This window comes from Dendrobates tinctorius, unplaced genomic scaffold (assembly GCF_039654945.1).
Source record: "Dendrobates tinctorius isolate UK_male_01 unplaced genomic scaffold, ASM3965494v1 ptg000022l, whole genome shotgun sequence".
Lineage (NCBI taxonomy): Eukaryota > Metazoa > Chordata > Amphibia > Anura > Dendrobatidae > Dendrobates > Dendrobates tinctorius.
In genome coordinates this window covers 56641097-56662719 of record NW_027361690.1, presented here as the reverse complement: position 1 = coordinate 56662719, position 21623 = coordinate 56641097, and the positions used below count along the sequence as shown (strand labels likewise).

At 43.1% G+C, this 21623-nt stretch overlaps 1 pseudogene; it reads right to left on the bottom strand.

Moving 5' to 3' along the window:
- The window catches only part of LOC141084415 (piwi-like protein 1), a 105619-nt pseudogene that overhangs the window by 72787 nt on the left and 11209 nt on the right, over window positions 1-21623 (bottom strand).

Genomic DNA, 21623 nt, shown 5'->3' with positions numbered 1-21623 from the left:
CAACGTGATGACATAGGCAGGGGTCACCACCATCTTTCAGAAGGGCATGCAAGTGATTGGCTTGCTTTGGTGGGCATCACAGGGGTTATAAAAGGGCGTGCACGCCGACCGCCATCTTACTTCTGCCGATCTTAGCATAGGGAGAGGTTGCTGCTGCTGATTCTTTAGGGAGAGCGTTAGGCAGGGAAGAAGAAAAAAAAACTGCTTCTGCTGCTAGCAATTTTGCCTGTACAACACACCAGTCACTGTGTGTGCAGTGCAAGGGGAGGCTATATTGTGGTGGATCAGCGGTGTTGGTTGTTAGGCTGCCTTCTAAGGCTTCCTGACAGCTGCATTGCTGTTTACCCACTGCTCTGCAAACTGCTTTTTTAAAAGCAATCCCAATTTTTTTTTTGTCCTGCTGAGGTACTGAGCGAGCATTTTTTCACACCATACAGCGGTGTACGCTCCTCACACAGTACCGTGTAATGGCTGTTATCACAGCCACAGTGAAGCTATCTGTGTGTCACACTGAGAGAATAAGTCGAGGACATGTTCCGTTATTACAGACCTGCACCTACTAGTTTTGTCTAGCTTTCAAACAGTTAAATATATTTGCTGTTTGATCACATTCAAAACTATAGAGAGACAGCGTGTGTCAGTCTGTATACTTAAAAAACACGGAGCTTGACAATTTTACGTACACCGGACAGCCATGTACGTGCACGCTCCTCTCAGTACCGTGTAACGGCTGTTATCACGGCCACAGTGAAGCTATCTGTGTGTCACTCTGTGAGAATAAGTCGAGGACATGTTCCGTTCTTACAGACCTGCACCTACTAGTTTTGTCGAGCTTTCAAACAGTTAAATATATTTGCTGTTTGATCACATTCAAAACTATAGAGAGACAGCGTGTGTCAGTCCGTATACTTAAAAAACACGGAGCTTGACAATTTTACGTACACCAGACAGCCGTGTACGTGCACGCTCCTCTCAGTACCGTGTAACGGCTGTTATCACGGCCACAGTGAAGCTATCTGTGTGTCACTGTGGAAGGATAAGTGGAGGACTTGTTCCGTTCTTACAGACCTACACTCTAGGGAGATTCCTATTCTGCCCAATTCTACATACACCTTGTAGTTTGTGATACACTAGCCAATTTCTGCCTGTGACATAGCGCTCTGATATTCAGTGGGGCTCACACAATCCAAAAGTGTCCAGTGTCCACTAGTGTGTGCAGAAATTCAAAATCTCCCTTATCCTGTAGTCACTTTTTTCACACCTGTGCCATCGAGCCTGTGACATAGCGCTCTGATATTCAGTGGGCCTCACACAATCCAAAAGTGTCCAGTGTCCACTAGTGTGTGCAGAAATTCAAAATCTCCCTTATCCTGTAGTCACTTTTTTCACACCTGTGCCATCGAGCCTGTGACATAGCGCTCTGATATTCAGTGGGCCTCACACAATCCAAACGTGTCCAGTGTCCACTAGTGTGTGCAGAAATTCAAAATCTCCCTTATCCTGTAGTCACTTTTTTCACACCTGTGCCATCGAGCCTGTGACATAGCGCTCTGATATTCAGTGGGCCTCACACAATCCAAAAGTGTCCAGTGTCCACTAGTGTGTGCAGAAATTCAAAATCTCCCTTATCCTGTACAGGAAAGATGTATATCTTTGTACCGTGTTAGCCAGTAGATAGAAAAATATTCAGGATCACCTGCCAGGATCACCTGCATTACATCTAATGTGGTGTACTTAATTATTTGTACTAAATGTCCAACTGGGGGTCTGTATGTGGGGGAGACAGGGCAAAAGCTTAGAACAAGGATGAATGCTCATTGTCACACAATAAGAGAAAAAAGAATGGATCTACCTGTGGCAAAACATTTCTGTATCCCTGATCACAGCAGCGTGGATATGAAATTACTGGTATTGAAAGGTAACTTCAATTCTCAGAGAGAAAGACGAGTTTGGGAGTACAAATTTATGACGAACTTTGACACTCTCAGTGCTGGAATGAATGTGTCGCATGGATTTATGTCTTTTTACATCAATTAAGGAATTTCCTTTTAAAACCGTGTGGGGGCATCACAACACAGAACTAGACCCCAATCAGAGGGACATAAAACATCCAGACTCCTTATCTATGAACTGGTCCAATGTTTATATTTATGTTTCTCCCTCTCCCATATTGATAGTTCTGCTTCACGTCACTTGTCTTATCTATTGCATTTTTTCTAGGCTGTATTGTGCATAAATATGTGACTTCAGATTTTGTATTTGTCTAGCCTGATGAAGAGACCTGAGTAGTCTCGAAAGCTTGCAATGTGTTACCATCTTTTCAGTTAGCCATTAAAAGGTATCAACTACTGAGGACTCTCAATCCTGAATATTTTTCCCTTATCCTGTAGTCACTTTTTTCACACCTGTGCCATCGAGCCTGTGACATAGCGCTCTGATATTCAGTGGGCCTCACACAATCCAAAAGTGTCCAGTGTCCACTAGTGTGTGCAGAAATTCAAAATCTCCCTTATCCTGTAGTCACTTTTTTCACACCTGTGCCATCGAGCCTGTGACATAGCGCTCTGATATTCAGTGGGCCTCACACAATCCAAAAGTGTCCAGTGTCCACTAGTGTGTGCAGAAATTCAAAATCTCCCTTATCCTGTAGTCACTTTTTTCACACCTGTGCCATCGAGCCTGTGACATAGCGCTCTGATATTCAGTGGGCCTCACACAATCCAAAAGTGTCCAGTGTCCGCTAGTGTGTGCAGAAATTCAAAATCTCCCTTATCCTGTAGTCACTTTTTTCACACCTGTGCCATCGAGCCTGTGACATAGCGCTCTGATATTCAGTGGGCCTCACACAATCCATAAGTGTCCAGTGTCCACAAGTGTGTGCAGAAATTCAAAATCTCCCCTGTCCTATAGACACCTTGTACCTTGTTTTACATTACTATCTAGTTTGTTGGATTTTGTCTACATTTCTACAAAAAATGAGGAAGGCTGGTGGAAGAGGCCGTGGAATTGGGCGGGGGTTGGCAGCTGGTAATGATGGTGGATCTGATGGTAGTGGCAAGAGCAAAATAGGACCGAATGCAGGAGGTGTTGAGCCTGCGTCATCGTCTGGCTCCACAAGGCCTCGAAGGCTTAGATTTCTAGGAGTTGGCAAACCGCTTTTAAAGCCAGAGCTTCAGGAAAAAGTTTTGTCTTGCATTGCTGACTCAGCCTCCAGCTCTATCGCCTCCTCTTCTGAAGTTGTAAAAAGTAAAAGCACTGAGTCGTCATTGGAGGCTCATGTTCATGAACCACACCTTTCCTTGTGTCCTTCACCCCAACCAAGATTGAAGGATGACGCAGGCCATACTACTGATTACTCCATTAAGCTGTTTTCACATACCATGCCTGGATTATCAAGTGAATGGTGAATTACCCAGGCCAAGATGAATTTGACATGGAGTGGACTGATGCACAACCGCTGATAGATGATTCTGCTGGTACATTCACTCAGAGCACTACATTGTCCTCGCAGTGTACAGAGCCAGATTCTGACCCTGATGAAACTCAGGTGCCCCTTCCCGCACACTATACCACCATACACGGTGACACAGAGGAAGGTGCACATGACATTGAAGAGGAGGTGATGGATGACCCAGTTGTTGACCCAGATTGGCATCCATTGGGGGAAGAGGGTGCTGCTTCCAATAGCTCAGATGTAGGAGCATCCACAGCAGACATCGACATCGCAACAGCTGTTATCTGGCAGGCCCGGAGCACTCCAAAGACAGGTTCCAAAAATCAAAAGAGTTGCTGGACAGCTTGTCCAGACGGTCAAAATAGCACAGCGGGCTAGGCCACAAAATGTCTGCCAAAGTAGGAAGAGTGCAGTGTGGCACTTTTTTGAACAAAATCCTCATGATCAGGCCAAGGTTATCTGTAAGAAGTGCGCAAAGACCTTTAGCCGAGGGAAAAATCTGAAAAATTTGAATACCAGTTGCATGCTTAGACATTTAACCACCATGCACTTGCAAGCGTGGACACAACACCAAACCTCAAGTGCCACATGTGCAACTGATCACAAAGAAGGTAGTCAGCAATGCTACATTGTTTCCCCCACTGTAAGCCCACCGGTTAGCACAGCAGCAAATGTTGAGGTGTCAGTGCAAGGCCACAGCAGTCAGGGAATCCCACTGTTATATCAACGAAAGACTGAATCTAGGCCATCAGAAAGAACACCAACTCCATCACCATCATCAACCCTCTCTCAGTCCGCCCTGTCCACCGCTACTTCCACCATATGCAGCTCTCAAGTCCAGCTCACCCTCCCAGACACTATGAGTAGGTCAAGAAAGTACTCAGTCTCTCATCCACGTACACTGGGTTTGAACGCCCACATTGCCAAACTAATCTCGTTTGAGATGATGCCCTATCGGTTGGTGGAAAGCGCAGCTTTCCGCGAACTCATGGCCTATGCAGTACCACGCTATGACCTACCCAGTCGCCACTTCTTTTCTCACAAAGCCATCCCAGCCCTCCACCATCATGTAAAAGATCGCATTGTCCATGCACTTAAGCAGTCAGTGAGGGGAAAGGTGCACCTCACAACTGATGCATGGTCCAGTCGGCATGGCCAGGGCCATTACGTGTCCATCACTGCGCACTGGGTTAATGTGGTGGATGCAGGGTCCACAGGGGACAGCGGTGGTGGGACAGTGCTGCCTAGCCCACGGTATAGGAAACAGTTGGCTGTAGGCGTTCGACTCTCCTCCTCCTCCTCCTCCTCCAGAAGCGAAAGCTCATCCACAGAGCGCAGTTGTACGAGCACTCCATCTGCAGCTGCCACTGTTGCACTCGAGGTGTCCCCCTATCGAGCAGCTAGTGGAAAGCGTCAGCAGGCTGTGTTGCAGATGATGTGTTTGGGCGACAGACACACCGCCAAGGTGCTGGCCGAATACTTGAAGCGACAAACTGAGTCATGGCTGGGCAGTGTACATCTTGAGGCAGGCAAGGTAGTTAGTGATAACGGCCGTAATTTTGTGGCAGCCATAGCCCTTTCAAAACTCAGCCACATACCTTGCTTGGCTCACACCTTGAACCTGGTGGTGTAGTGCTTCCTCAAAAATTATCCGGAGTTAACAGCCCTGCTCCATAAGGTGCGAAGACTGTGCGCGCACATCCGCCGGCCGCCTGTACACTCCGTTTGTATACAGAAGCTGCAGCGATTGCTCCACCTTCCTAACCACCGCCTCATTATCGACATTGCAACAAGGTGGAACTCCACCCTGCACATGGTGGAGCGGCTGTGTGAGCAGAGGCAGGCCATAATGCATTTGTGGGAGGATACACGGCCAGGCACTTTAAGAGCAGACATGGAGTTGACAGGTGTGCAGTGGTCGAAGCTGAAAGACCTCTGTAAAGTCCTTCAGTGTTTTGAGGAATGCACACGGCTGGTAAGCGCAGACGACGCCATCCTAAGCATGAGCATCCCACTTATGCGTCTGCTCATGCAAACTTTGACGCACCTTAAGGAGCAGGCGTCTGCAGCCAATGTTGATGAGGAGGAAGAGGAGGATGGAATCCTTGATGACATTCAGCCATTGTCTGCTCAGGGACCTCTCCTGGATGAGGTGGAGGAAGAAGAGGAGGAGGAGGATGATGATGGGGATGATTACTTAGGGGAGGTGGATGCATCTCATGGGGCAAGTGAAAATGTTGGCGTGGCAAGGTCGGGTACAGGGTTTGTGCGTGACTGGAGGGATGTGGATTTGCCAGAAAGTGCTCCCCCACCCAGCACTCGCAGTGCAACATTGGCCCACATGTCAGATTATGCCTTGCAGATCCTAAAAAGGGACCCCCGCATTGCCAAAATGATGAACGATGATGACTACTGGTTGGCCAGCATCCTGGATCCACGCTATAAAGGCAAATTACAAAACACCATGCCACAGGAGAACCTTGACCTAATATTGGCTAATAAATTAGCAACTCTGGTAAATCGGTTGCTTGAGGCGTTCCCAGCACACAGCAGCGGTGATGGTCCTCACACGAGCTGTACGGGCCGGGGGCAGCTTGGCAGAGGTGTTCATGGTGCACACAGCAGAAGTGGCGTTGGAGACAGGGGTTTCATGACAATGTTGTGGACTGATTTTTCAAGTACCGCTCACACAACTGGTAATACTGCATCGATGGAAAGTGACAGGAGACAGCAGTTGTCAACTATGGTTACAAACTACTTTTCCTCCCATATCGATGTTCTCCCACACAGGTCATTCCCCTTTGACTATTGGGCCGCTAAACTGGACACCTGGCCTGAACTGGCACAATATACCTTACAGGAGCTCGCTTGCCCAGCTGCAAGTGTGCTATCGGAAAGAGTCTTCAGTGCAGCTGGATCAATCCTGACAGAAAAAAGGACCCGTCTGTCAACCCAAAATGTGGATGATCTAACCTTCATTAAAATGAACCACGCATGGGTTTCCAAGGATTTTGTCCCACCTTCCCCTGATGACACATAGGGTGACAGAAAAATGGCTTGCTTTGGTCCACCTCTTCCTGGGACTTGACCTATTTCGCCTTTTGCATCAGCTGAATGTCCAACATCAACATATGCCACTTTCTAAAACTCCCTAACTGTGCTGCCTCCCCCCCCCATGGCCGGGGTCACCACCTAGCGCACGACACCGTGCGAGTGCCGTTGCCCTGGACAGGTGGGTAGGCTGACTCTTGGGCGCGGGCACTGGCACAGAGTCCCTCATAGTGCAATCAAGTGTCTCTGACGGTGGTGGTGCACACCCACCGTCAGACACATCGCCGTACTATGAGGGGCCCAGTGCCAGTACCGACGCCCACGAGTGGGCCCCCTTGCTTGGGCAGGGCCCCAGCATTTGCAATCTTTACCTCTCCCTGTTCCTCCGCTGTGTAATCTGGGCCGCCAAAACCATACTGTGCCTGACACCGTCTGAGCCTGCCTCCTGATGTATAGACATATATTTTGAATGTGTACGCTATCCATACATGTTATCCGGGGATACGGTACCCTTTCTCACCTTTGTGCAATCACGTGCAATCCATACTGGGCCTAACACCGTCTGAGCCTGCCTCCTGATGTATAGATATATATTTTGAATGTGTACGCTATCCATACATGTTATCCGGGGATACGGTACCCTTTCTCACCTTTGTGCAATCACGTGCAATCCATACTGGGCCTAACACCGTCTGAGCCTGCCTCCTGATGTATAGACATATATTTTGAATGTGTACGCTATCCATACATGTTATCCTGGGATACGTTACCCTTTCTCACCTTTGTGCAATCACGTGCAAGCCATACTGGGCCTAACACTGTCTGAGCCTGTCTCCTGATGTATAGACATATATTTTGAATGTGTACGCTATCCATACATGTTATCCGGGGATACGGTACCCTTTCTCACCTTTGTGCAATCACGTGCAAGCCATACTGGGCCTAACACTGTCTGAGCCTGCCTCCTGATGTATAGACATATATTTTGAATGTGTACGCTATCCATACATGTTATCCGGGGATACGGTACCCTTTCTCACCTTTGTGCAATCACGTGCAATCCATACTGGGCCTAACACCGTCTGAGCCTGCCTCCTGATGTATAGACATATATTTTGAATGTGTACGCTATCCATACATGTTATCGGGGAAACGGTACCCTTTCTCACCTTTGTGCAATCACGTGTAATCCATACTGGGCGTGAGAACGGCTGGCGAGCTGTTTAGCAAGCTACAGCACCTGTGGTTTGCACACGTAAGTTTTTCATTTTTTCAGGAATGACGGTTAGGCCTAATTCCGGAATTGCGGTTGACCTGCACTTACTGGGAAATCATCGTTCGCGGGTAATAATTGTAATCAGTGATCCCCATCACTAACATTGTTCAGCGGGTTATCTGCATCTGTAAGCGACAAACGCTGGCCTTTTCAGTGTAGCGCACATGCAGCCAATCTCATGTGCCAGAGCCTCACGTGTCCCTCTAGTAAGCCGGACTCGGACCGCGGGGCATGATGGAGTCTCGTTCGTTAACGGAATTAAGCTTGCAATGTGTGCATCTGTTCTGTAGCTGGCATGGTTGAGGTTTCCCAGGTGGAGTCGAATTTAACCGTAGGCTCCACTCCTGGTGGTGCCCTTCTGGACATTCCTTTAAGGTTCAGCTTTGCAACCATACTGTTCATGTAAAACAAACACTTTGCCTTCATGAACGCTGTTTGGAGGGTCATGACTAGTGGGAATAACGCCACCCAATCAGTTAACCTGCTAGAGAGATCCTTCGTTGCTCCCAAGCATGACATCACACTCCCTAGGAGGAAGGTAATGCCACTGTGGCGACCGTACTCCAGGGGGCGACACAAGCGCACTGATGCCCAGCCACTGCTCGATGAATCTGCTGGTACATTGACCCAGACCACTACATTCCCCTCGCACGCTACACGGCCTGAATCTGACCCTGATGAAACTCAGGTTACCCTTCCCATATACAGTTCCATCTCACACGGTTACAAAGAGGAAGCTGCAGATGAAAGTGCAGGTTCGGCCCACCCGCCATCAGACACACCACCGTACTATCAGGGGCCCTGTGCCAGTGCCGTCGCCAACGAGTGGGCCCCCCCTGCTTGCTCAGGATCACAGCACTTGCAAGGTTGAAATACTGTGCAGTGAGTTGGAAGATGGGGACGACGAGGAGTCCAGACTAGTACAGGGATTCCCTAGCGAGGAGACTTATTTGATTGTTTTCAATGTTGGGACAGCAATTTTTGGGGAGCACTATACTCTGGAGAATGATAGATGGGGCCCACTATACACTGGAACATTCCAAAGGTGGACATCAGACACTGGAGCAGCATTTACAGGGCCCATTATACACTAGAGCATTAGAAATGGGGCCCATTATGTTTGGAGCATTATTTGGGCCCATAAGACAGTGGAGCTTCATCCATGGGGACCAACATATACTGTAGCATTATGTGGAGCTCATCATATACTGTTTCAAACATTATATGGGACCAATGATTCTGTATGGAGAAATAGATGGGCCTAGTCATGAGATGTAAAAAGTGAAGTATTTTTCATTGTACTATACCGCTATTTCTCTGCCGTATCGGAGCATGATGAGTTGTGGTATGTGTTAAAGGGGCGCTCTTTCGCCCAGGGCACATGAAAACCTGGAGCCAGCCCTACCTCCCCACAACTTTAGCCAAATAACCCCCATTTTTCAGTGCATAACTTGTATTATGAAGTTAATTAAGGTTGACAAGCTTAAGTAAGAAGAATTGATGCTTTTGGCATTCAAATGGGCACTGTAGGTGTGTTTCCTGTCCTCCTCTCACTGCCGACTTTTATTCCCCATTGACTTACATTGGGTTTCGTGTTTCGGGACGACCCCGACTTTTCCCTATAATCGGCCGATCTTTCACGAAACGAAACTCGACCCTAAAAAACCAAAAGTCGCTCAACTCTAGTAGTCAGTAGTGGTTACTTTTTTTAACCAAGCATAGGGGAAAAATTATGGAATCACTCAATTCTGAGGGAATGGAATCACCCTGTAAATTTTCATTCCCAAAACTAACACCTGCATCAAATTAGATCTGCTCGTTAGTCTGCATATAAAAAGGAGTGAGCACACCTTGAAGAGCTGTTGCACCAAGTGGACTGACATGAATCATTGCTCCAACACGAGAGATGTCAATTGAAACAAAGGAGAGGATTATCAAACTCTTAAAAGAGGGTAAATCATCACGCAATGTTGGTTGTTCACAGTTAGCTGTGTCTAAAATCTGGACCCAAAACAAACAACATGGGAAGGAGTTTCAGAGATCCACAGTTAAGTTGGGAAAATCTGTCCACAAGACAACTATTAGTCAAGTGATCCAGAAGTCTGTCCTTTACATAAGAGTAAGAAGAAAGACCTTTTTAAAAGCAAGCTGTAAGAATTCCCATTTGCAAGTTACAAAGAGCCATGTAGGGGACACAGTATATTTAAGAGAGTGCTCAGTTCAGATTAAACCAAAGTAGATCTTTTTTGCCTAGACGCCAAGCATTATGTGTGCTGGAAAACTTACACTGCACATCATCCTGATACCACCATCCCCACCATCAAACATGGTAGTGGCAGGATCATTATAGGGATGCCTTTCTTCGCTAGAGACAGGGAAGATGATCAGAGTTGTTGTGAAGATGGAAGGAGCTAAAAAACACAGGGCAAGCCTGAAGGTAAACCTCTTAGGGGCTGCAAAAGATTTGAAACTGGAGTGTAGGTTCACCTTCCAACAGAACAATGACCCTTATCATGCCGCCAGAGCAACACTGGAGCAGTTTAGATGAAATCAAATTCATGTGTGTTTGAATGGTCCAAGGTCCAAATCTAAATTCCATTGAGAATCTGTGGCAAGACTTGAAAATTGCTGTTTACAGACCCTTCCCACCCAATCTCACTGATCTAGTTGTAAACAAGCAGTAATTTCAGTGAAAGGTGGTCCTACAATGTATTGACTGAAGGGGTCTAAATGCAAATGCACGTCACAATTTTCAGATTTATATCATTAAGTATTTTTTCAATTATTTAAAAAAATGTATAATTTCCTTTAAACTTCACAAATACTTGACACTTTGTGCTAGCATAGCACATAAAATTCAAATAAAAAAACATTTAAGTTTGTGAGTGTAGCATGAAAAATATACGGAAAAGTCCACAGGGTTTGAATACTTTTTAAGTGAGCTGTAAATAGTATGTATAGATTGTGTGCAAGAACTCTGCAATTGATAGATTAAATTTTGAGAATTATTTCAAATATACAGTAACAGTCAAAAGTTTGAGCACAACTGTTTATTCGCTGGCTTTTCTGGTTCTTTTTGGAATGTGCACATATGTAGATTCAGGCTGTAGGCAGCAAAACAATGAAGGTACATTTAATATGGAAACTTTGGTCGGATCGGGTTTCATGAAACAAAATTTGTTTCAGATGAAACTGGTCCGACTAGGGCAAAAAAAAGTTGGAGTTTCGTCCGAAACCCGACCCCAATGCAAGTCAATGAGAAAGAAAAGTTGGCATTGAGTGGATGAATATTAGTGTGATGACAAAATTTTTTTTTTTTATGAAACCATGTGCAATGGAGGAACTTTTATGGGTTATTTAAGAATAAGTATTGCATTTTTTTGTTTTTTAAAAAAAAGTTCCCCCTTTCATTCAAATGAAATAAGGCAAAAATTGTTTTTTTCCCCCAAAAAAGGACATGCAATTTCGCATTATTGAAACGATAATAGTAATAACTAAGCAACTTTTATTATTCGTTTTTTAACAAATACGGTATAAAACAGTTAATTATAAGTACAATATGTACAAAAGAAGCGCTTAAAAATTATTTTTTCCTATGAATTTTAGATTCAAAAATTCAATTTGTTTCGATTTCGCATGTAGTTCCTCCATCAGTTTTACAGCATGTTCAGCATTTTGGTTAGATCTGGGAATGTCAATTAATGACTCCTCGACCAACCTGTGCGCCTTCACTTAATTGCCTTCTTCTTCTGCCTTCGCCGTTTCTCGCTGTTGAACAGAAAACTGAAGTTTCCAAGAATTTGGCAGTTCGTTGGCATCCGCGTGAGATTGGAGAGCTTTTCAACATATGGAATACTTGGATCCCTTTTATGTTGAGAATAGGAGGGCAGATTCCTCGTCCAGATAGACCTGTTTGCCTTTACACTGTTGCTGGAATTTCTAGAAGACATTTTCTGAATGACCTGTCCTGCACTTCTTGATCGTAAAACTTGAAGCTTTGCACTGAAAATGAAAAGATAATACTAAATTACAAAATATTTTAAAATATTCCAGAATGTTCTAGATGTGAATAAAATACCACTTTTTGTTACAACTTAGAAAGATATTTTCTTTATAGATTTAAATTAAAACACGAAAAATCTTTTTTTTTAAATTTTGAAATGAAAAAGAGGGGGGACTTTTTTGAATATTTTACAAATTTGATGATACTAATGTCATTTGTATGGAATTGTTCCACCAATGTAAGGGGTTTCATTTTCGTTTTGCAAAATTTTTAAAATAGTCATCACCCTAATGAATATCATCCGCTCAATGCCGACTTTTATTTCCCATTGACTTGCACTGAGGTCGGGTTTCGGACGAAACTCCGACTTTTTTTGCCCTAGTCGGACCAGTTTCATCTGAAACAAATTTTGTTTCAGGAAACCCGATCCGACCAAAGTCGCTCAACTCTAATCCCAACACTTACATTATATCAATATCACAACACAGAATGTCTCCCAATACTAAGAGACAGAGTTCTACTAATCTTGAGGGATGAAGAGTGAATGAAAAAATCAGTTAAACTATTTTTCTCATAAATTCACCAAAAGCAAATTTGTAACTTTTTAAATCAATTCCCTAATGCATTCTAGGTGGTGAATCTGAAACTCCTTTAATTAATTCTCCAGTTCTTTCTGAGTTGTGAATCTGAAACTTGTTAAATCAATTCTCCAAAGAATTCTTAGACCAAATCCAAAACTTGAAAAGTGAATTGACCACTGTATTCTGGGTGTTGAGTAAGTAAAACGTGAATCAAGCAAAAAAAAAAGGCTCACCTCTAGCAAGTAGCTTGAAATGTACTCTATAAGGAAAGCTATGATTTATCAGCCTTGAGTTCCCTATGTAGTATGTACCCCAACTATAGGTGGAGACATCTGCTTTAAAGGGGTCGTCTATGTCTCAGACTACATTCACAGAGAGTCATAAGTAGTCACACCCTGGAGTAACAGCAGGATGTGAGTACCGGAATTCACCTTCCTTCTGACTGCTGATTGTATAATCTTCAGTATAACAATGAACTTTTACCTTTTGCTGTTCCATAATACACAGGAGGGACAACTAACATTGCTGCCATAAATCCATCCAGCAACAAATATCAACCCAGTGTGCACAGACGTCTTACTGATAACCTTCCCCAGTCCAGTGGGTTCTCCTGGCTCAGAAACAGCAAGTCTCAAAGAGAAGCCAAAATCTATTAGGAGTCAAACTACTCACTGCTGTATGTGAAGAACTGAAGGTCTTAAAGGGCCAGAGCCTTTAGGACAACAATAGAGGGGAAATAGTTAAATTTTTAAAGGGTAACAAAACCTTTTAAAACATTTTTTTTACATCCTTAATTGTAAGGGAGTCTGGGTCCTGGGACTTCCACCAATCTCTCAAATAACCCTTGTGAAAGAGCGCACAGCTTCTGCCTGAGCACGCACACAGAGCGGAGTAGTGATTCAATAGAAAGGCTTTGTAGTTTATGTTTTCTATTGTGTCCATTCTCTGCTCTGTGCGCTCAGGCAGGAGCTGTGCTCTCTTGTCTCCCAAGCTTCTCTTTTCACATGGGGTTTTGGAGCAATTATTGGAGGGTCTCAGATCTCCAACCCCACCAATCTACTTACAATTAGATGATGAAAAAAACAATTAAAAGAATGTATAAAATATTTAGTTGCTCTTTCTTATTCTCATTTTGGTTTTCTATTTCTCATTTTATTCCTCCATAAAGTCTGTCCCCTCCCTGGAAGCCAATTTTTTTATGTTTTTTTTATCCCCTTCTAAGAGCCATAACTTTTTTTATTGTTACATCAACATGACTGTTTGATGACTTGGTTTTAGTGGGATCAGTGGTAGTTTTGAACAACACAATTCACTTTACCTTTCAATATACTGTTTTTGCATCTTATAGTGCGTCTTGTACTGTGGAGGCAGCTTCCTATGACCACATCTTGTATTTCCAGAAACATGCAGTTCTCTGTCCTCCTGAATGACACTGATCAGTCCAATCAGTGCTGGGCAGAGGAGAGGAGAAGAGGAGGTCCTGTATATTAGTAAAGCTGCATGAAAGCTACAGCTCCTTACTTGCTGAAGGACCTATCAAATCATGTTATCAGGCACAAACCTGAAATGAGCTTCAAAATGTGGTACTGAATACACAGTGTGCCGCAGACTGTGCATGTGGCGTGTTCACTTAGCAGAGCTGAATGAGTGTGAGTATGTAGCAGAGCTACAGCTCTGGCAAAAATTAAGAGACCACTGCAAAATTTTCAGTTTGTCTGATTTTTCTCTTTATAGGTATATTTTTGAGTAAAATGTAAATTGCTCTTTTATTCTATAAACTACTGACAACATGTCTTCGAATTTCCAAGCACTAAAATTTTTTTTATTTTCAGAAAATAAGAAATGGTCAAAATAACAAAAAAAGGCAGTGCTTGCAGACCTCAAATAATGCTAATAAAACAAGTTCATAATCATTTAGAAACAACAATACTAATGTTTTAACTCAGGAAAAGTTCAGAAATCAATAATTTGTGGAATAACCATGATTTTTAATCACAGCTTTCTTGTGTCTTGCCATGCATTCTTCCAGTCTTTTACACTGCTTTTGGGTGACCTTATGCCACTCCTGATACAAAAATTTAAGCAGTTCTTCTTTGTTTCATGGCTTGTGACTATCCATCTTCCTCTTGATTACATTCCAGAGGATTTCAGTGGGGTTCAGATCTGGAGATTGGGCTGACCATGACAGGGATTTGACGTGATGGTCCTTCATCCACACATTAATTGACCTAGCTGTATGGCATGGCGCATTGTCATGCTGGAAAAAAATATTCCTCAGAGTTGGGGAACATTGCCTGAGCAGAAGGAATCAACTGTTTTTCCAGGATAACCTTGTATGTGGCTTGATTCATACAGTACGTCCTTCACAAAGATTAACCTGCCCAATTCCAGCCATGCTGAAGTATGCCCAGATCATCACTGATCCTACACCAAATTTCACAGTGGGTTCAAGACAATGTGACTTGTACTCCTCTCCAGGTCTCTGTCTAAACACTAGACGACCAGGTATTGGGCAAAGCTGAAAATCAGACTCATCAGAGAAGATTACCTTACTCCAGTTCTTTATGGTACAATCCTTATGGTCTTTGGCAAACTTCAGCCTGGCTCTCCTTTGCTTCTCATTGATGAAAGTTTTTTTTTCTAATTTTACATGACTTAAGCCCTGCCTCTAGGAGCCTGTTATGAACTGTTCTTGCCATTCACTTCATCCCAGCTGCCGTTTAACATTCCTTTTTTAGGTCACTTGATGTCATCCTGTGGTTGCTGACTGACATTCGAATAAGATGACAGTCATCCCGGCCAGTGGAGAGTTGTTTTTACCCTCTGCCGGTCTGTAGCTTTGTTGTCCCCAATGTCTGCTGCTTGACTTTGTTGTAATGGACTGCCGTCTTAGAAATTTTAACCCCTTTACCCTAAGGGTGGTTTGCATGTTAATGACCAGGCCAATTTTTACACTTCTGAGGTAATAACTCAGGAACGCTTCCATGAATCCCGGTGATTCTGACAGTGTTTTTTAGTGACATACTGTATTGTACTTCATGATAGTGGTAAAAATTTCTTTGATATGACTTGCATTTATTTGTGAAAAAAAGCAGAAATTTGGAGAAAATTTTGAAAATTTTGCAATTTTCCAAATATGAATTTACATGCCCTTAAATCACAGAGATATGTCACATAAATACTTAATAAGTAACATTTCCCACATGTTTACTTTACATCAGCACAATTTTGGAACCAACATTTTTTTTATTAGGAAGTTATAAGGGTTAAAATCTAAAGAGCGATTTCTCATTTTTACAACGCCATTTTTTGTCTATATGATAGAAAATACCCAAAAGTGACACCATTCTAAAAACTGCACTCCTGAAAGTGCTAAAAACCACATTCAAGAAGTTTATTAACCCTTCAGGTGCTTCACAGGAATTTTTGGAATGTATAAAAAAATGAACATTTAACTTTTTCACAAAAAATTTACTTCAGATCCAATTTTTTTTTTATTTTACCAAGGGTAATAGGAGAAATTGCAATGAAAAAGTTGTATAATTTGTCCTGAGTAGGCTGATACCCCATATATGCAGGTAAACCACTGTTTGGGCGCATGGCAGAGCTTGGAAGGAGGGCTTCATTTTACTTTTTCAATGCAAAATTGGCTGGCATTAAGATAGAATGCCATGTTGCGTTTGGAGAGCCCCTGATGTGCCTAAACAGTGGAAACCCTCCACAAATGACCTCATTTTGGAAACTAGACCCCCTAAGTAACTTATCTAGATGTGTGGTGAGCACTTTGAACCCCCAAGTGCTTTACAGAAGTTTATAACGTAGAGCCATAAAAATAAAAAATCATATCTTTTTTCACAAAAATGATATTTTTTCCCCCGATTTTTTATTTTCCCAAGGGTAGCAGGAGAAATTGGACCCCAAAATTTGTTGTCCAATTTGTCCTAAGTATGCTGATAACCCATATGTGGGGGTAAACCACTGTTTGTGTGCATGGCAGAGGTTGGAAAGGAAGGAGCACTGCTTGACTTTTTCAACCCATAATTGGCTGGAATTGAGATCGGATGCCATGTTGCGTTTGAAGAGCCCCTAATGTGCCTTAACTCTGGAATCCCCCCAATTCTAACTCAAACCCTAACCCCCAACACACCCCTAACCCGAATCCCAACCCTAATCATAACCCTAACCACAAATCTAACACTAACACACCCCTAACCCTCATCCCAACCCAAACCCTAATCCCAACCTTAAAAATAATCCAAACCCTAACCTCAACTCTCGCCCCAACCCTAACTCTAACCCTTACTTTAGCCCCAACCCTAACCCTAACTTTAGCCCAACTCACTTTAGCCCAACTCTAACTCTAATGTGAACATGTAAATAAATACATTTTTTTGATGTTATTATTTTTCCTTAAGGGGGTGATAAAGGGGGTTTGATGTACTATTTTATTTATCACTGCCTACTATCACCGTGATCAAAATGAACCAATAGGAAAAAATTTATTGTTGCCGGGTGCCGGCCAGCAGATCTTGGCGGGCGCACTGTGCATGTGCCTGCCATTTTCTCTCGGTAGAAGAAACCGGTGGCCTGGGGGACTTCATGGGGGTCTGCAGGCACATCCGAGGTACAAGGTGGGTGATCAAGGGACCTGGGGGACACTATTTATCTCTCCTCTGATGTGCCATCACATCAGAGGAGAGAGAAATAAATAGGAAGATCGGATTTATTTTTGCGGTCACCGTTATTCCTTTAATAACAGAGATCGCAACACCGGGGTCGGTAAAAACCGACCCGAATCATGTTCTCTGGAGTTTCAACTACCCCTAGCAGCCTAGATCCTGGAGAAATTCTGACGCTGAGGGACTCAATAATCTTAAGTCTCAGCCCTGTTAAAAAGCGCTGGAGTTTAAGTACCCTTAACTTTCACAGTTAAAAGGCATGTCGGCAGTTGTTTAGGGGTTAAATGTAACTTTCATCATTCTCCCCTGCTTGCGTCGATCGCTGGCAGAGCAGGGGAGAATGATGAGAGCTGTGTTCAGCACCCGGTGCCAGAGAACAGCGCTTACTGTAATGCTTCTTCCCCGGCACTCATCCGTGTGGTACTGGTGCGGCACACACATGGAACCATGCGTAAAGTGAGCATTTCAATGCAATCCTATGGATGCAGAATCACCGAGATTCTGCAAAAATATTGAACATGCTGCAGATTTTACCACTATGTGATTCCGCAGAAGTAAAATTAGCACAGCAACTGCGGAATCCCATAGGATTGCATGGGATGCGATTTGTTAGCGTTTTTAAGCGTTTCCGCTGCAGAAAAAAAGCTGCAAAAACACTTAAATAACGTGACGTGGGCACACAGCCGAAAATACACTTGGGAAAGAGGAGAGAGGGAACATTGCTGACAATAAGAGCTTACAATCTATAGAATAGCGAGACTTACTCTGACTCTGGAGATGAATAATGACTGCCATAAAGTCCGTGCTCCCTTGGGAACTGCTGATTTGTGATGGCTGAGGTACTGACCACCACTGTACAAATTATGATAATCCACTGGATGTCATACTGCAAGCATTATAGGAAGCTCATTTGGCAATGGAAAACGATATTACTCTTCTCTCTGCTTCATCAGTGTAGGAATTGTTGCCTGCCAGACAAATTTTTTCCATTTGCAGACTGAGAATCGAATTTCAAAATGTTTTGAATTTGCATGAAACCACAATTTTTAGGAAATGTTATTCTACCTTAATCCTCCTTGAATCGATCTTCTCAATTCTACCCAACATTGCAATTGCAATACCTAGAAAGAAATATCATGAGCATATGAAAATCACAGGATTTTTAGACGTTAATGATATGCAAACAATGGAAAAATGTTTTTTTAAAAATGTCTCAGTTTATTCAGTTTCTAGTATAAGTGCCAGATTTAAATCTTCACACACTTTCTCACCTTTGTTTGCTATGAATGAGGCTAATAATGGTTGTCTGAAGAATGTTCTGCCATGCTGAATGTACTTGGGCACTCAAATAATCAGGATACGCTGCAGACAGTACCTTTTGCAATTTCCATTCAATGATGCCCTAGATGTGCTTGCTAGAAGACAAGTTCAGAGATGCTGTAGGCCATGGTAGCCCATACAGGCCATGGAGGCTGCTCACAGAAATAGTGTGCATAGCCACATGCGGAAAGTAAGCAGATCAATGCATTCCTATGTGTGCGGAATCCTCACGATTCCTCAAAAAGATTGAGCATGCTGCGTATTTTTCTGCAATGCAATTCTGTCGTGGACAAAATACGCAGCATTAGCACAGCATTGCGCAATGCCATTGAATTCAAGTGTTTTCGCAGCATTTTTTTGGCAAAAAAACGCGGCTAAAGCACTTAAAATCCACAATGTGTGCACATAGCCTGATGGGTGAAGAAAGTCATATATCATATGTTACATTAAAAAAAAAAGCTTACCTTCACAGTGCTTGAACTCACATGTACTACTCCATAAACCAGAAACCTAACCACTCAGCCATGAACCAAACTGGTAGTGAAACCATCTTTTGTCTTCCCTTATGAGATGAACCAATGAAGTACTGTATCTACAAATCATTTTGATGTTTGATGTTTGATAGCAGTCAAGCGTCAGGTATCAGGTCTCAGACAAAAACAGTTTGATGTTGATGTTTGAATAAAGTCAAGTATCAGTCTCATTCCTTGAAGTCACACAGTTGCTGGTATAGCACAATGGTAACATGATGTGTGTCCTGTCTAGTTAGTGTGGGCCCCATAATTTTCTCAGCCTATTTTCCTACCTGCGTTTGTGTTTTCATCTTGTCTCACCGACAATATATGTTTGGGGGCTATCTATTCCTTTGGGGTCTGCTCTGGGGCAGTTTAGTTTTCCCCTTTCTTGCTTTAGGCTTATTTAGTTCTCCTGCTGTGTCGAGGCATCTAGAATCATTGTAGGTACGTTCCATGGCTACTGCTAGTTGTGTGGATAGGATCAGGGGTCTGCAATCCGCTTAGTTACCAACCTCTCTGCTTTTCTGTGGCTTAGCTTGGTCTTGCTTTCCTCCTCGGTGACCCAATCATAACAGAAAGCCTCTGTTAATCAGATCAGCTCCATTACCTCCTGTAACCACCAGAGGGAGCCCAGAAAGAGAACTCGCAACCCCTCTGTCAATTTGACCAGCTCCATTACCTTCAGTAGTAACCAGAGGTAGGTCAGAAAGGGAATTCACAACACTCCACCATGCTTAACTTTTGGTAGTGTCTTTTCCTTATACGCTTCTTTGTGCCGCCTGTAAACAAACTGTTGCCTTGCATTACTAAAAAGCTCTATTTTTGTTTCATCTGTCCACGGAACATTTTCCCAGAAGGATCGTGGTTTGTAAAGGTACTCTTTGGAAAAGATCAGTTGTTCCTTTCTATGGCTTTTTTCAGCAATGGTTTCTTCCTTGACCTTGATCCATAAAACTCTACTTGGTTTAGTGTGTGGCGTATGGTACTTGTTGAAACCATAACCCCAAATTGGTCCAGGTTGGCCTTCAAGTCTTTGGATGTTTGACGTGGTGTTTTTTCCACCATTTGCACCAACCTTTGAAGACATCTCTTGTCAATTTTACTTTCTTCCACATCCAGGGAGGTTCTGTCGCAGCCCACAAGGGTCAGACAAGCAGACGGCACAACAAACACCAACAATGGGATGGAAAAAGAGGGAGGAAGGTCCTAATAATAGTGAATGAGGCATGGGGCACCTCCTAACACAACCTGTACCTATCCCTAAGTTCCCCTAATGCCCAATGTGGGTCCTTCCCTGCGCCGCCATCATGTGCCTCATCCCTGTCACTTCACTATACCCGGGCTAGCGCAAAGGCAGGCAAGGATGCTAGTTTCACCACTGCAGACATGTATGGTATGGTATGTATGGTATGGTATGTATACATAGGAGGTAGTGAAAAGCACAAGATAGACAAAGACAGGGAATAAAGAAACCTAGCTTTCAAGCTTCTTCTGCAAGCTCCACACAGCAGAGGATTCGGAAACAGGACCTCAAGCAGCTGATACACTCTGACATCAGAGAAATCCACACTCTTCGGCTGGTCTCCAGAGAAAAACTCTATTCCCAACAATCAGCTGATGCATAATGTGGCTATTTAAAGGATGGTGGAAGTGGTCACCACCAACATCAGCTGACAAATATCACATCAGCTTCCAAGCAAGGAAAACTGATATTAACCTTTGATGGCATGAAAGCAAAAAACGTTTAAGTTAAAGCAGAGCCAGAGCTGTCATGAATCCAAAAATGAATTGTGAGAGGTTCTTGATGGTTCCATGCTAGGCAAACTTCTTAATAGCATTGCATACTATTGAAGCTGAGATACCAAGGTCTTTGGAAATGACCTTATACTCTTTGGAAGTCTTGAGTTTGCTTATAATAGCAGTTCTGATGTCCTCAGTCAGCTCTTTTGTCTTCACCATTGTGACAAAGGAACAGAGCCTACCATGTGACTTTTTGAAACACTGACGTTGTCATTCATTGGCTAATTCATGTCACCTGGGCACCGACAAAAAATCACAGGTGATTCTCACTTGAGAATTAGCACAGGTAAGTCAAAATGTGTTTTTAAACTAATTTAGTGTAAACGGTGCCAATACTAGAGTCACAAGCTTTATGTTATTTTCTGTTTTCGCTCCCATTGTTTTTGTTTTAAATTATTGTTTCTTTTTTGCTCGTTTATATTTAACATCAGTGCGCTGTACAAAAAACTGTTTAATTTTTTTTCAGAGATATTCCACATTATGTACTTAAACATCATGGGTGCCAATAACAATGAGCAGAACTGTAAAGTAATTGCTTTTCTAATAAATGGACTATCTTAAGGAATTTCACTCTTTAACTTCAGAATGGGCTAGCCAAGATCTATGCTCTTTGCTGCATTTAACTAAACATCATCATGCTAGGGCTGCATTGCTACTCTCTTCTGCCACCGCTGGTTCTTGTAAGACACCCTAATACTCTGATTTAGAAAAATAACTATAATGCAAATTCAAGCAATGGGAAAGCAAAGAAATCTAACCAGCTGCCTTGTTATAGATGATGTAAAAAGTTATGGAAGAAGATGAAAAGTTGAGTGCCACAAAGAGGTACTAAGAATAGGAAACAGAAAACTTGTAGAGTGAAGGTGTTTTTGGGTTGGTATCTGGAGGATAGTGAGGAAATGAAGATATGTAATGCAGTATTTCATCTGCTTACTGAGCACTCG